The 14,613-nt window shown below is 42.8% G+C and overlaps 2 long non-coding RNA genes across 2 annotated transcripts; both read right to left on the bottom strand.

Annotated features, from left to right (window-relative positions):
• LOC144826271 (uncharacterized) lies at positions 1–1,185 on the bottom strand. Its single transcript, XR_013609748.1, has 4 exons — positions 1,092–1,185; positions 856–976; positions 624–738; positions 1–491 (listed from the first exon to the last, which is right to left on the bottom strand). It is a non-coding gene; the product is annotated as an uncharacterized LOC144826271 (long non-coding RNA).
• A 7,326-nt stretch (positions 1,186–8,511) lies between these two features.
• LOC144826270 (uncharacterized) lies at positions 8,512–10,236 on the bottom strand. Its single transcript, XR_013609747.1, has 5 exons — positions 10,190–10,236; positions 9,954–10,074; positions 9,722–9,836; positions 9,477–9,590; positions 8,512–8,890 (listed from the first exon to the last, which is right to left on the bottom strand). It is a non-coding gene; the product is annotated as an uncharacterized LOC144826270 (long non-coding RNA).
• Positions 10,237–14,613: the final 4,377 nt, after the last annotated feature.

Below are 14,613 nucleotides of genomic sequence, written 5' to 3'. Positions count from 1 at the left end.
CATTATGGCATTCAAAACTAAAGCGGGCTATAGCAAGAAGTCAATAGTTCACATTGATTTACACACGCTCTGTATTAGTCTTTAGTGGCTAACTCTCATTACATCATGGAAGACAAGATGTGTCTAATCTGTTATAGCTTTTGTGTCAGAAGCAGAATCTTACAGGATACATAAGGGCCGTTATGTCATAACATAATGGAAGGCGGGATATATCTAGTCTGTTTTAATATTTGTATCTAAGGCAACCATTTGCTAAATACATAGGATACTCATTTACGATACAGTCTATCTACCTGCATCTTTAATTGATGTAGGATTAACATTGATGCAGAGGAATAACCTTCATGTAGATGAAAAACATAGATATATAGAATTACCTCTTGGGTATGGAGGACCGGACTATAGTAGTTGTGCGGTCGTCCTATGCAATAACGGTTTTGCTAAGCACGCATTTGCTTGTGATCTATTTTCATGCTTGGCCTTTAAAGGTCCTAGTGGGGAAACATACATAGCAGTAAACCAGATGGAAAAAAGGGATCGAGGATTAATCGCCTAGTTCCTGTATTGTGGCTAACATATCCTATTCTGATACTTAAATTATACGTGTCATGTTTGAATTTTACCTTATCCTGGGATTGGTCAAAGTTTACAACCAGTATGAGTCAGGCTCAGTGTCGCATATGGTTCCTTCTATCCCTTCTGTCGTAGCTTCTATTTCTGCTTTACTGATAAAACTATCTGCAAATAAGAGCCATGGTATGGTGCTAGTTACTATATTTTTTCTAAGGTTGATGCTTATTATTGTTTCTGATTGTTGCTAGATTAGTTCTATATTAAGATGCGAGGTCGCCATACCTGTTCAGTTCAATAGCAGTATGATGCCAGACTTTCTAAGTTCACAGCACTTAAAATTCAAACGCGTTGTGTGGGACCAGAGGCGCCTAAGTCATGCCCCAGGAACGTGAGACTTCGTTCCCTGTCAGAAACGAGACAAGAAGCAAATAAGGAAGTGAGGCGTTAAATGGGCACCCGCAAGGATTATGTGTTGGAGGTTTAAATATGCCTGGTTGACATCTAGTTTGAACGCTTACCTCTACGTCTGCTGGCGGCTGCACGCTTCTCTGGTCACAAACATTCATTACAATCCGAAACGCGAGACGCCATGTTTAAGACATCTAAGTTAGCTGTTCATTGGTTCAGTTATTGGCCAATGAGAGCTTTGGGTTACAAGTCCTCTAGTTTGCATAATTCGGCTCGAAATGTCTTCCTCTTATTGGTTGAGGGGACTAGTGGCTGCGTGTAGTAGTAGGGACATCTAAGTTAGCTGTTCATTGGTTCAATTATTGTCCAATGAGAGCTTTGGGTTACAAGTCCTCGAGTTTGCATCATTCGGCTCGAAATTCCTTCCTCTTATTGGTTGAGGGGACTAGTGGCTACGTGTAGTAGTAGGGACTCGTCATCCATATCGTAGCGTGAATATTTCCTCTTTTTTGTGTTAGTATTCTGTGCTTTTTTCGCAGTGATTGTGGCCTGAGCTTGAATCGCGTTTATTTGCCTCATGTTATGTTGTGTGTAATACTTAGATAGCCCCATGTTGTCCACACTGAGATATTATTATGAACAGACAAATTCTATGCTAATAGCTGGCCCTAACATTTTGCTTTAAAAATACAAGGTTTTTATTTTTTATTTTCCATTGGTTCTAAGCCTAAGGTGGCTGTGTGGGGTCGTGGAAATCACTTTCCATTTCCTAATATGAAGTATCATTATTTATTCTTTTCATTTGTTTAGTGTCGGTTATGAGATTCCAAATTGGCCATAAACGAACATTATTTGTTTACCTATTATATGTATTAGTGCAGGTTGTCCCTAGTACGAACATTATTTGTTTACCTATTATATGTATTAGTTGCAGGTTGTCCCTAGTATGTTTGCGCAGCACTTTGTTGATGAGATCTAACCAAGTCCATTTAGGCTCAGATTTGAGGCAAAAAGGATCGATCGATTGACCAAAAGATCTTTCGGGTTCGGTCATAATCATGGTGGGTACCTATGGCACCAGTTAGGATCGATATGCAGAGTTCAGTGTGCAACCCTGACTTAAGTTTGCTAAGGGCTTAACTTTAAAGGGGAGATCTTTATGTGTGTTAAATAAGGCTATTCCTAAGGGGGGAAAAAAACTAATCATCATGGCTTTTAATGTGGGTCCAACTATAATAGACAAATAAGCCCAATATACTCAGTCATATACCAAGACTGTTTCGAGTAATAGTTTAGCCGGACCCATTGCAGAGTAATTGGTTTATTGCAGAAGAAGTTCTAAATGCATTTGGTCCAGTCTTCCCTGGTGTTTAGCCCTTTGTCAATGGTATTCAGATGGCAAAAATACCATTGTTCTCTCATTTTTCTCAATTTATCTATGTCCCCTCCTCGTCTGGTGGTTCTAATTTTCTCCAGAATGAACCATCGCACATCATCACAAGAGTGGTTGTGCTGTCTGAAATGTTCCGTGAAGGGAGCATTTGCCTTGTTGGTGCGGATGGCTGATTTGTGTTCAAGGACTCTGACTCTGAGTTCTCTGCTGGTCTCGCCCACATAACCTAGGTTACATGGGCAAATCAGCAGGTAGACAACATTTTGGCTTCTGCAGTTGTTAAATGTTTTTGCAGTCAAAGATTTTCCATTATGATCAAAGGTGGTTCCTACGATACAATGTGGGCAAACAGAGCAGGTTCCACACTTATGATTACTTGTAGCCAGTCCGCCAGTTATTGTTTGTTGTGATTCTCCTGGTGGTTTATAGGTGTGTATTAAACTATTACGTAGAGTTTTATTTCTTCGGAAGGAGAACAGGGGTTTATTAAGTTGATTATCACTATTGAAATTGAGAATGCGCCAATTTCTGTTAATTATGTTTTTGATCTGATTACTAGCCTGAGAGAATTGAGTCACAAAGACTATCTTATCGAGATTATTTTTGGTCCGGGTTTTATTCTGATCAAGGAGGCTCTCCCGGTCATAAAACCGAGCTCGCTTAAAGGAATGTTTAATTAATTTGTGGGGGTAGCCTCTTTCCTTCAGTCTTCTTTTGGTGTTCTCTGAGTGTTTATAGAAATCTTCCAGACTCGAGCAATTTCTTCTAAGTCTTAGAAATTCTCCGAAAGGCACGTTGTCTCTCTGTGCCTTCGGGTGATTGCTGGAGTAATGAAGAAGTGTGTTTTTGTCAGGGCTTGGTGAACAATTCAACTTTTAAGGTGCCTTCTTCATCCTTAATCACTATATCCAGGAATTCTACTCTAGAATTACTTTGGTGTCCTGTAAATTTTAGATACGGGTCGCCCAAATTCAACCATTCAAGAAAACATTGTAATTCCTCGCTAGCACCGCTCCAGATGAAGATGATATCATCTATGTAGCGGTGCCAGCAGGAAATGTTCTCAAAAAAGGGTGCGGCCTCATTAAAGATGTGTTTTAATTCGAAGTTGCCCACATACAAGCAGGCCAGACTTGGGGCACAAGTGGCCCCCTTGCTGGTCCCCTTGATCTGCAGGAACAGATCATCCCTGAAGAGAAAATAGTTCTTTTTTAGGATGAGATAAATGCATGACATAATGAAGTTGCTATCGCCTCCTTTCAGGTCTTCTGTCTCTAAGATTGAGGATATAACCTTGATGGTATCATTTTGGGGAATGTTTGTGTAGAGAGCTTCAATGTCAAGGGTGACCAGAACCTGGGTCACCCTATTGAAGCCTCTACCCTCAAAAACTGATATTGCGTGTGAAGTATCCTTAAGATAGGATTTTTGTTTCTTCACAATGGGTTGCAGAAAAAAATCTACATACCGACTTAGCGGTTCTAGGATAGATCCTATTCCACTAATTATAGGTCTCATGGGTGGATCCATGAGATTCTTGTGGATCTTGGGGAGTCCATACATGGCAGGGGTAATAGGGTGTTGGTTGAGTAAGAACTTAAATTCACTCTCGCTGATAGCCTCCCTGTCTCTCCCCTCGCTAAGAAGGTGGGCCACCTCACTCTTCAGTTTGCTCAATTCCTGAAATCTCGATTTTTCGTAATGTTCTTTGACACTGAGAAGTCCTCTCATCTTTGAGTTATACATTTCAGTGTCAAAGACTACCACCCCCCCGCCCTTGTCGGCGGGTTTGATAGTCAGATCCTCGCTATTTTGCAGATTACTCAGGGCGTTTCTCTGTTCTTTTGAGAAGTTATTGTGGCCTAGCATAGCTTTAGAGAATACATTTTTAATTTCAACCTCCACTACTCTTTCGAATATTTCCACATTTTTATCAACTTGGTGTATACTAGGAAAAAAGGTGGATTTTGGTTTAAGCCCTGTGACACTTGGAGGGGGGTTATAGTCTCGATTTTCAAAAAACCGATTGAGAAGTATTTTCCTGAAAAACGCTTTGAGATCACTCTCTATACTGAACTTGGATGGAGCATTCGTTGTGGCAAAACTAAAACCTTTTTGAAGGACTGTCTGTTCTATGGTGTTAAGCGTCCTTTTTGAGAGATTAATTATGGGAAATTCCCCTACCTCTAATATTGGGTACTCCTGGTGGCAGTGCTTAATTTGTAAAAAATGAAGTGCAGGTGCTCAAATGTTTGTCAGAGGCCACACCTACTTTTCTCTGGCTCCGCCCACTTCATCCACTGGCTCCACCCACTTACTTTATTAGCTCCACCCACATTTTCAACTGGCACTGCTAAAAGTCAGAGGTAATATATTTGGAGCCCTCATCGCCGCACTCCTTGGGACTCTGCTTCCGGCCCCGGCCCAAGTAAGTATCAGCCTCTGTAAGCTTAAGTTAACATAAAGAATGACCGCTCAATCAGGAAGCTGCAAGAAATTTTTAATAAATCCTACATTGTGATCCCGTGATGACTGGGGCCTGAACTCCCGGGATCGCAGCGGCCGCGATGGAGCCCAGAGCAGGTCAGTACACCACTTATTCACTGACTGTGAATCATTGCCGGTTTGCCTCCGCTTGAAGAGGAGTTGTGGCTAGGACTGGAGGCTTCCATGGCCGAAGACCGAATTGTCACTCTGCACAGTGACAACGTATTCACTCCAACGAGCATGAGCAGGTGTTGCAGCACAGACAAGCACTTAAAATCACTTGCTGTTTGCTCAGTGCACACCTTTATACTTCGGTCAGCATGGACAGCTTTCTCACGTCCTGTGCCTGCCTGGTATCTAGTTGCACTCAAATGGTATGAAAATGACTTCATTCCGAGCTGCCTTCCTTGCCCCTATACTCAAGCAATTGTGTCTTTGCTTGAGGAATGACTCGCTAGTGGACATTACTGTAGTTTAACTGAGAGGGAGGTGTAACAAGGAGCCGCGCTAGTTGGCTAATACTGCATGCAATTATAGTGCCCGGTCCGGTCAATACAGCGATATTTCTAGCAGAACTTGGCCGTCCCGCCCACCTTAACAGTGCTATGAGGTTACAAGGGAAGTGCCCTTCAATTTCAGATGATCTGCGGCAGTTTTAAAATATTTTTCTAGTTGCTTAAATGCATGTAAATTCTGGTATTTATATCATGTTTCCCTCTTCTGCGTTGCTTTATTTTGCTTGTGCGAGTGTCACTCATGGTCGTTGAAATGTCACTCATATTTGTCTGTAATAATGAAAATGTCACACAGCAATCTAAAACCTTGGCAGCTATGTAAAATGATTGTGTAAATCAGATTAGAACATTTGTGCACGTGACGCTGCTTGCCTGGCACAGCCCCAACCCCCACTGACAGATTTTATGAGCGTGCCTGTCCGGCCTGGCCTGAAAACGAAACTGAATCCTGCCCTGGCTGGGCCTGGCTGCATCCTGTAGTACTGATTCCAGGCAGTCCGGCCCGCAACTGCGCAACAAATAGCCAGTGCAGTCACAGAGTGCTGGCAACAAAACATGATCGTGCACATGGTGATGATCAAACTAGGGCATTTGAACAACATTTAAGCCGTGACGTGACCATGAACAACATTAAAAAGTAAATCTGTAGGCCTCACCTGCGCTGCTGCGCAGATTTATTACTTAATTGAATTCATGATATGTCTGCCGGCCTACGCCGCTATCCCAGGCCCCAATCATCATGTGATAATAATGATAGATAAAACTAAGATAACCAATCACAATGATATTTTAAAAAAACGTAATCCTGCGCCTGCGGCCCCCGCCGCCCCCAGGCCCTGCCTGCCCTGCCCTCAGTGCCCTGCCTCGCCTCACCTGCCTGCCAGTGCAGCTCATGATAATAATTTCGGCCGGAGCCGGCCTACCCTCCCCCCCCCCCAGCCCATCTTGTCCATCTTTCCTTCCTGAAGCTCTTGTGGGCAACCGTTTTCTCTCCCCTCAATTATTTTCGTGACAATCTTGATATGATATCAACTTTTTTTAATGCTCTACGTTTTTTAATCGATTTCAAATAAAGAATAACAAAGCAAGAGGTTAAAATCGCAAGGCTAGTTCGTTGTAAATTGTAGCGAACCAACAAACTATCCAGTAGCAGATATTCAGTGCAAACCATACTGTTGGAAATACATCAGAAGCACCATCCGCCTTCTGAAGCAAGCCTCCCAGAAAACGAGGGGAAACTCAAACAGTGTCAGTGCCAGTGCAGCTCATGATGATAATTTCGGCCGCCGGAGCCGGCCTACCCCCCCCTCCCCCCGCCCCGGCCATCTTGTCCAGGCCGCAGCGCTGCTGGTAGACCAATCAGGATCATGATTTTAAATACATGACTGACACCAGTAAATTATTCACTAACGCCCTGGCCCCTGCCTCGCTCGCGCCTCGCCCTCACCTGCTGAGCGCTTCCAAGTCCCAACTCCTCCAGCAACTTTTAAAGGCCGGCCGGCAGAATCTCCTAGATACTCGGCGAGGCCAGGGCGAGGGGAGAGGTGCGGGTATGCTGGGGCGGGCAGAGAAAATGCGCGTCACGTGCATTCAATTGCATGCAATCTGCGCACGCGTCGCTTCCTCTGGCGCGCATAGCCCCAACCCACTGCCCAACCCTCGCAGCAAAGCCCTGCCCAGTGCCTGGCCTGGCCCCTGCAACATGACACAAACAGTGTCCCGCCCACTGGGGCCCTGATCCGCGCCGCGGCCGGGCCGGGAACTCTTGCCTTGAAGAGAGAGTAGACTAGAGGTCGGAAATGGGAGCAGGCACGCGCACGTGACGTCACCACACCGACAGCAGTAAGTAGTACTGCATGCATTATCGACGCGACCTGATCAGTGACAGTCAGTCAGTAGCACAGCGGCAGCCACACTCACCAGTGACACACACGCACGAGTCACGACTTCAAAAATAAAATTCTAAGGCAGGAGCACAGGTGCACTTAATGCCGCGTGATAGACCCGGCCCCCATAATTAAGTGCCGGTGCTGAGCACCGGCAAGCTCCGGCTCAAATTAAGCCCTGCCTGGTGGCTATGTACTCCCTCGAGCTGTTTTGAGGTTGATGCTTTCTCTGATTGTCTGGGCGATTGTATCCCCTGTAGTTTCTTTGCCCACGATTCGGGCGCCTGTCTAAAAAAGGCTCACGTTCGTAATTAGGGCCTGCCCTACTGTCTTGTGGTCTATCAGGTTCCTCATCACCACTAGATCCTGAGGATTCTGAGAATGTAATTCTTTTATTATTATTTCTAGAATAGACAGGTTTCTTCTGATAAGGTCTTTCCCATCTAGGTTCGTTTTTGTTGGTAAAGTAATCTTTTTGAGTGTATGGATATACCCCCTCTGTTGTGTATTTATCTACATCCTTTCTAATTTTTTAAAGTTTTTTATTAAAGAGATAATCTCTGTATTCGTCTGCATCAAGGTCAACCTCTTCTAGTTTCTTTTTAGCGTCTTCAAGAGCGGGAGACTGTTTAAGTGCCTCTTCAAGTTTATCTATTTCCTGTTTCTCTAACTCGATGATTTCTTGAGCAGTTTCAATAATTAAAATGAGCCAGTCCCGGCTACACCGGTTGGCTATCAAAGTCCAGGTTTCTATATACTTTGGATATTTGGTAAACAGCCCTGGTTCATTGCGAACTTGTAAGCCTATGGGGATGACTCCCTCTTTTAGATAGTTTATTAGAAACTCCGCGTGAAGCTCAGTTCTAATTAGCTTCTTTTTGGAGTTAAGGATTTTGATTAACTGCTCATGGCTTGAATTTTGTAGTCCTTTAGAGCCCCCAATTTTTGGGTCTAGATTCATAAGTCTAGTATATTTATCTTCAGAGAAACCGAAAGTTTTCAGTTTCTCCATGATAGATCAAACAATTTGGTTTCACAATATAGGGACGTCCTCCAAAAAGGATCACGAGAGAGAGAGAAATCCTCTCCAACCAAAGGGTTGTGCAATAGTGAGTGAGAAAGGAGAGGTACCCCTTAACAAAGGTCAAGGGAAATAGGGTTCACCAACCAAAAAATAACGATTCCCTTGAGCAAGGTCATGTACATAAACACCATAAATGGAGAAAGCAATAACTATTACCAGGAAATATAGAGTAAAAAAACGTGACAAAATGTATTGTATACAGTAAAATTAAAAAAGCAGAAACCAAGTGAACTGCTTAACACAGGTTAAAATAATGATAACAATAAAATAGCAATCCCACATTCAATATTGACCAGCAATATTGCTAAGAACAGACAGAAAAAACAGTAAGACATACAGTATGTACAATACAAAGTGTGTGTTCTAATATTCTTTTTAGGGCACTGATGATATGCACTCTAAGATCATAATGTGTCAACATCAGTGTTTGAACCAAGAATCACACTGTACTGGGGCGTCGACGCGTTTCGGTGGTTGTTGGAATTTTATCCACCTTTCTCAAGACAAAGATTCAATTTCTGTCGTAGGATAGATATATACGTTCCTAAAAAATGGATACATAGTGCAATTAGTATTTTGACCATTGGCTAATTGTTGAAGTTATCCTATTTACATTTTAACAAAGATTCTATTATACACATTCATTAACAGGTGTTGTCTATACGTCTATACGTCTCTAAATGCATAATTTCATCACATCATGAAAGACTAAGCAAGTTTAATAACATCATAATAGGCTGGGCCTGATTGGTACATTATGGCATTCAAAACTAAAGCGGGCTATAGCAAGAAGTCAATAGTTCACATTGATTTACACACGCTCTGTATTAGTCTTTAGTGGCTAACTCTCATTACATCATGGAAGACAAGATGTGTCTAATCTGTTATAGCTTTTGTGTCAGAAGCAGAATCTTACAGGATACATAAGGGCCGTTATGTCATAACATAATGGAAGGCAGGATATATCTAGTCTGTTTTAATATTTGTATCTAAGGCAACCATTTGCTAAATACATAGGATACTCATTTACGATACAGTCTATCTACCTGCATCTTTAATTGATGTAGGATTAACATTGATGCAGAGGAATAACCTTCATGTAGATGAAAAACATAGATATATAGAATTACCTCTTGGGTATGGAGGACCGGACTATAGTAGTTGTGCGGTCGTCCTATGCAATAACGGTTTTGCTAAGCACGCATTTGCTTGTGATCTATTTTCATGCTTGGCCTTTAAAGGTCCTAGTGGGGAAACATACATAGCAGTAAACCAGATGGAAAAAGGGATCGAGGGTTAATCGCCTAGTTCCTGTATTGTGGCTAACATATCCTATTCTGATACTTAAAGTATACGTGTCATGTTTGAATTTTACCTTATCCTGGGATTGGTCAAAGTTTACAACCAGTATGAGTCAGGTTCAGTGTCGCATATGGTTCCTTCTATCCCTTCTGTCGTAGCTTCTATTTCTGCTTTACTGATAAAACTATCTGCAAATAAGAGCCATGGTATGGTGCTAGTTACTATATTTTTTCTAAGGTTGATGCTTATTATTGTTTCTGATTGTTGCTAGATTAGTTCTATATTAAGATGCGGGGTCGCCATACCTGTTCAGTTCAATAGCAGTATGATGCCAGACTTTCTAAGTTCACAGCACTTAAAATTCAAACGCGTTGTGTGGGACCAGAGGCGCCTAAGTCATGCCCAAGGAACGTGAGACTTCGTTCCCTGTCAGAAACGAGACAAGAAGCAAATAAGGAAGTGAGGCGTTAAATGGGCACCTGCAAGGATTATGTGTTGGAGGTTTAAATATGCCTGGTTGACATCTAGTTTGAACGCTTACCTCTACGTCTGCTGGCGGCTGCACGCTTCTCTGGTCACAAACATTCATTACAATAGAATAGAATATTAGAACACACACTTTGTATTGTACATACTGTATGTCTTACTGTTTTTTCTGTCTGTTCTTAGCAATATTGCTGGTCAATATTGAATGTGGGATTGCTATTTTATTGTTATCATTATTTTAACCTGTGTTAAGCAGTTCTCTTGGTTTCTGCTTTTTTAATTTTACTGTATACAATAAATTTTGTCAAGTTTTTTTACTCTATATTTCCTGGTAATAGTTATTGCTTTCTCCATTTATGGTGTTTATGTACATGACCTTGCTCAAGGGAATCGTTATTTTTTGGCCAAAAGATATAACACAATGCTACTTCACATCGTAGGTCCTCATTTGCCTGGGATTGCCTCTGCAGCCAAAAACCCTGTTTTTTTTGCCAAAGCAAGAATTACAAAGTTTATGAAAATCCTGGCCACACATTCACCTGCTAAAATGCTGCTAAAATCCTGTGGAGGGATATGTTAACCGAAAACTGACCAGGATATGAGAAAATAGAGTGTAAAACAGGCCGCTAACATTGATTTTCACACATTATGCCCCATTCCATATGAACCTATAGAGTGACTACTTATAAACCCATAGTAATACTGGCCTCAGTATGACTGATATCCTGCAGTTGGTAATTGAAGATCTGATACTACAATTTGGAGTTAGGAGGAGTCAATTCGTAATGATGGCCACATTGTTGAGTCAACTTGTTGGTCTAATTGAATCCTTTGAAATGCTGTGATCAAGTTACTCCCTCCACATTCCTGTAAATATTACATTTCTCTCCCTTTGAAGGCAATCCACTCTCCGCCTACCTCTCACAAATCTAACTTAGCACCCTTGTTTGTTCTTATCAAATACATGAAAATATTATCCTACAATATGACGCATGGCTCGTTGAAAGACTGAGGAGGCCGATGCCCGTCTAATGAACATCCACTGGAAGTGAATGAATCCATGCTCATTAACAAACAAGGTGTTTTGTAGTTATGTGGTCATTATATGTGGTGAACCTGCAGAATGGTGTACAGAGTCCAGGGTAAAGACACAATGAACATGCAACTGGAGTGGTAGCTTGTTTCTAAGGCGAAAGTGGACAGTTACTACATTTATTTATTTATCAATTTATGTATATAGCGCCAGCATCGACCCCCTGAGGGGTATCTCTGCGCTGCAGACAGGCAACTGAAAAACTGAGGGACTGGATCAGGATCAGAGACAAAAAAGTAAGGTCTTAAGGTGCTCCCTAAATTGGAGGTGGTCAGGGCATTGTCTCAAGTTCAAGGGGAGGTGGTTCCAGTAAAGAGGACCAAGGTGGGAGAATGCCTTTCCACCCAGTTTGGCTTTCCTTACACGGGGGACCATGAGTGGCGATTGGGTTCCACAGTGGAGGGACCTAGAGGGTGTGTACAGCGTGAATTTCTCTGAAAGGTAGGCGGGCCGAGATGGTTTAATGCTTTGTGAACAGTACAACAAACCTAAACTTGACCCGCTCTCGTACCGGGACCCAGTGTAGCTGATGGAGGAGAGGGAGAGAGGCAGTCCGGGGGGGCATTTAGGAACAGTCGTGCCGCTGTGTTCTGGACTACCTGCAATCTGCAAAGCGAGGACGCATTGGCCGAGGACAAGAGGCCATTGCAGTAGTCCAGGCGGCTCAATATCAGTGAGTGCGCTGTGTGTAAAGGCGAGGCATTGTATGCATTGACGAGAGGGCGGAGTGTTGTTTTGCTTAACGCAAGGGGACAATTACAGCGAGCATACTGTTTGTTGTCATCATCATGAGTAGTTATCTAGTGTTTTTACAGATCGAACACAGTGTAACACCAGTTTATCACGTATTTTGAGGAACCGCATTCCACCGGCAGTTTTTGTCTGGAAGTGGTTGGGTCTTCCTATTTTGAGTTACTCATTCTTTGTCTAAGGAGGTTTTGGTGTAGTATCCCTTTAAACTCCACTCTGCACAGGAGTGTGTACTCTACATTAGACATTTGCCCAAGCTGTAGTTTCCTAAAATGGGCTGATGATGGCTATATCGGCACCTGGATGGTTGTTACAATATCATCTGTGTAGGTTAGTCAACATTGTTGTCTATGAGTTGATATACGACTGATTTTCTTATACAATATTTTTAATATAACATCTTTTTAAATATTGGGTGACCTGATGGTTATAGAACCCTAAGACATCAAATATACAGTAGACGTTGTCTACTGCTATGGGCAGGCAAATGAGCGTGTGAACATTGAGATAGGTAGCCATCTTCTGAGTTATCAAACTGTGAACATGGTTTTATTATCTTTTTTACCTTACAATACAGAGAGGTGCCTCATTCCCTGTGCGGATGCCAGGTGAGGTGGGGAGTGCTCCCGCATAAAGACGGGTAAGCAGAATATCCTTTCTTTAAAAAATGATGTTCCAATGTACACTTTTCGGTACATGATACATTGATGAGTATCTTGGGCAATTATGATGTTGCACATATGTAGAGCATTTCTAACAGTCACAATTCTTGAATGGTTTTAGAAAAAGTTACATAAATTCTCTTTCTTTTTTAGGACTGTATTTGACACTCCTGTGAAATCTGGTCAAAAACGTAGGAATCACAGGTGAATGTAGGTTATTTCGAACCAACCACTTTAGTGTGACAGTACCTACTTCTATACACTTCACTATTTGCAGTAGCAAGATTACTGATGGGTCCTGATGAAAGCCTTGATCAGACTAGGATCAAAGGGGCTGAAACATGTAGACCTGCCATTGATTTGGACCACTGCAGTTATTTGTTCAAACTGCATATGCACTGTTTTATTCTTGACACCTGGACAGCGCCTAATAAAATTGTTCTGTGTCCCGGTAGCCAATTTTAAAATCACACTTTTGCCACTTACTTTAACATGCACTGCAACTATCACCTTTATTAACTATATATGCTCCACTTCTTTGGGGATCTAGTTGATTCCATCTTACATTATCTCAAAAACATCTGTGAGCTCCCTTCCTCTGTTGAGAAGGTTGCAGCCCTTGGTTGCACTAGGTTTTGCAAGCAAGAGGAGGTCCCAGATGATGAAGCATGCCACTTCGGTGGGTGATGGGATTCCGTCCTCTTTAAGAGGACTTCTTCAATCAATTCTGTTTTTGTTTCTGTTTAATGCTCAGTTTAACTAGACCCATGGTTTTTGTTGTGTTATTTATGTCTCAATATCAGTGCCTGCGCAGGGTCTTCTGAGTGGAGTCAGGAAGCAGGGGAAAGACTAGACGTAATGGGCCCAGCATATGAAAGCAGGAACCAGCTGTCTGAGCGGCGTGCTCCTTCAGGGTGAGAGCCTGGTCCAGGCGAATGCCTAGGATCTTGACATTGGACTTGAGGACGGGGGGCCAAGGCCCACAGGCCACCAATTAGATGTCCATTGTATGGGTGCGTCTCCAAAGAGCATGATTTCTGTCTTCCCCGCGTTGAATTGGAGGAAGTTACATCTCATCCAATTGTAGATAGCCTTCATTCCAGAAGAGAAGGCCAACTGTACTGATGAGGTAAGTTCATTGAAGTGAAATAGCAGCTGTGTATCGTTGGCGTAGGAGATGGGAATCAAAACGTAAGTTCGGAGAAGGTTGGCCAAGGGAGCCACATAGATATTAAACAAGGTAGGGCCCAGACATGAGCCCTGAGGAACTCCCTTGGTCAGCTTCACAAATGCCGAACGATAAGGGCCAAGGTTAACGGTCTGGGTCCTGGAGGAGAGAAAGCTCGTCATCTACCGGAGGGCAGAGTCTCTTAGTCCAATCTCTTCCAAACTCCTGAGCAGTATCTCATGTGAGACCGTGTCATCGATTGGCCCCTGCCTAGGTTCATCCTGATGTTATCTGTGACCGCTAGCAGGGCTGATTCGGTGCTGTATTTGGGTCTGAAGAATGACTGGGAAGGGTCTAGCCTTCCAGTGAGTTCGACATGGTCGGACAGATGTTTTTTGATGTGTTTCTCTAGTAATTTGCTCAGGTGAGGGAGAAGCGAGAAGGTATGGAGATTGGAGAGATCAGTCATAGAGGCCTTGGAGTTCTTGCGGGTGGGCATAACCTGTGCTGCATTCCATTCCAGGGGAACATGACCCTCTTTCAGAGAGAGATTGAGGAGGAACTCTATGGAAGGGAATATTTAATAGTACAAGGAAGCTGCGACTTTGGCCGGAATGATAACCAAGGGTGAACCAGATTTTATGGTACGTGACAGTGCTTAAACCTCTTCCAAGGTCACAGGAAGGAAACGCTCTAACAGCTGGATGTTTGCCTGTTCTGGCAAATCATGAGTCAGGGCAGCCGCAGGCTGGCTCCAAGATGAAACAATTTTATTGTATATAAGCTCTACTTTCTGAGAGAAGTAT

Source organism: Lissotriton helveticus, chromosome 3_2 (assembly GCF_964261635.1).
Source record: "Lissotriton helveticus chromosome 3_2, aLisHel1.1, whole genome shotgun sequence".
Taxonomy (NCBI): domain Eukaryota; kingdom Metazoa; phylum Chordata; class Amphibia; order Caudata; family Salamandridae; genus Lissotriton; species Lissotriton helveticus.
This window is presented reverse-complemented; position numbering and strand designations above follow the sequence as displayed.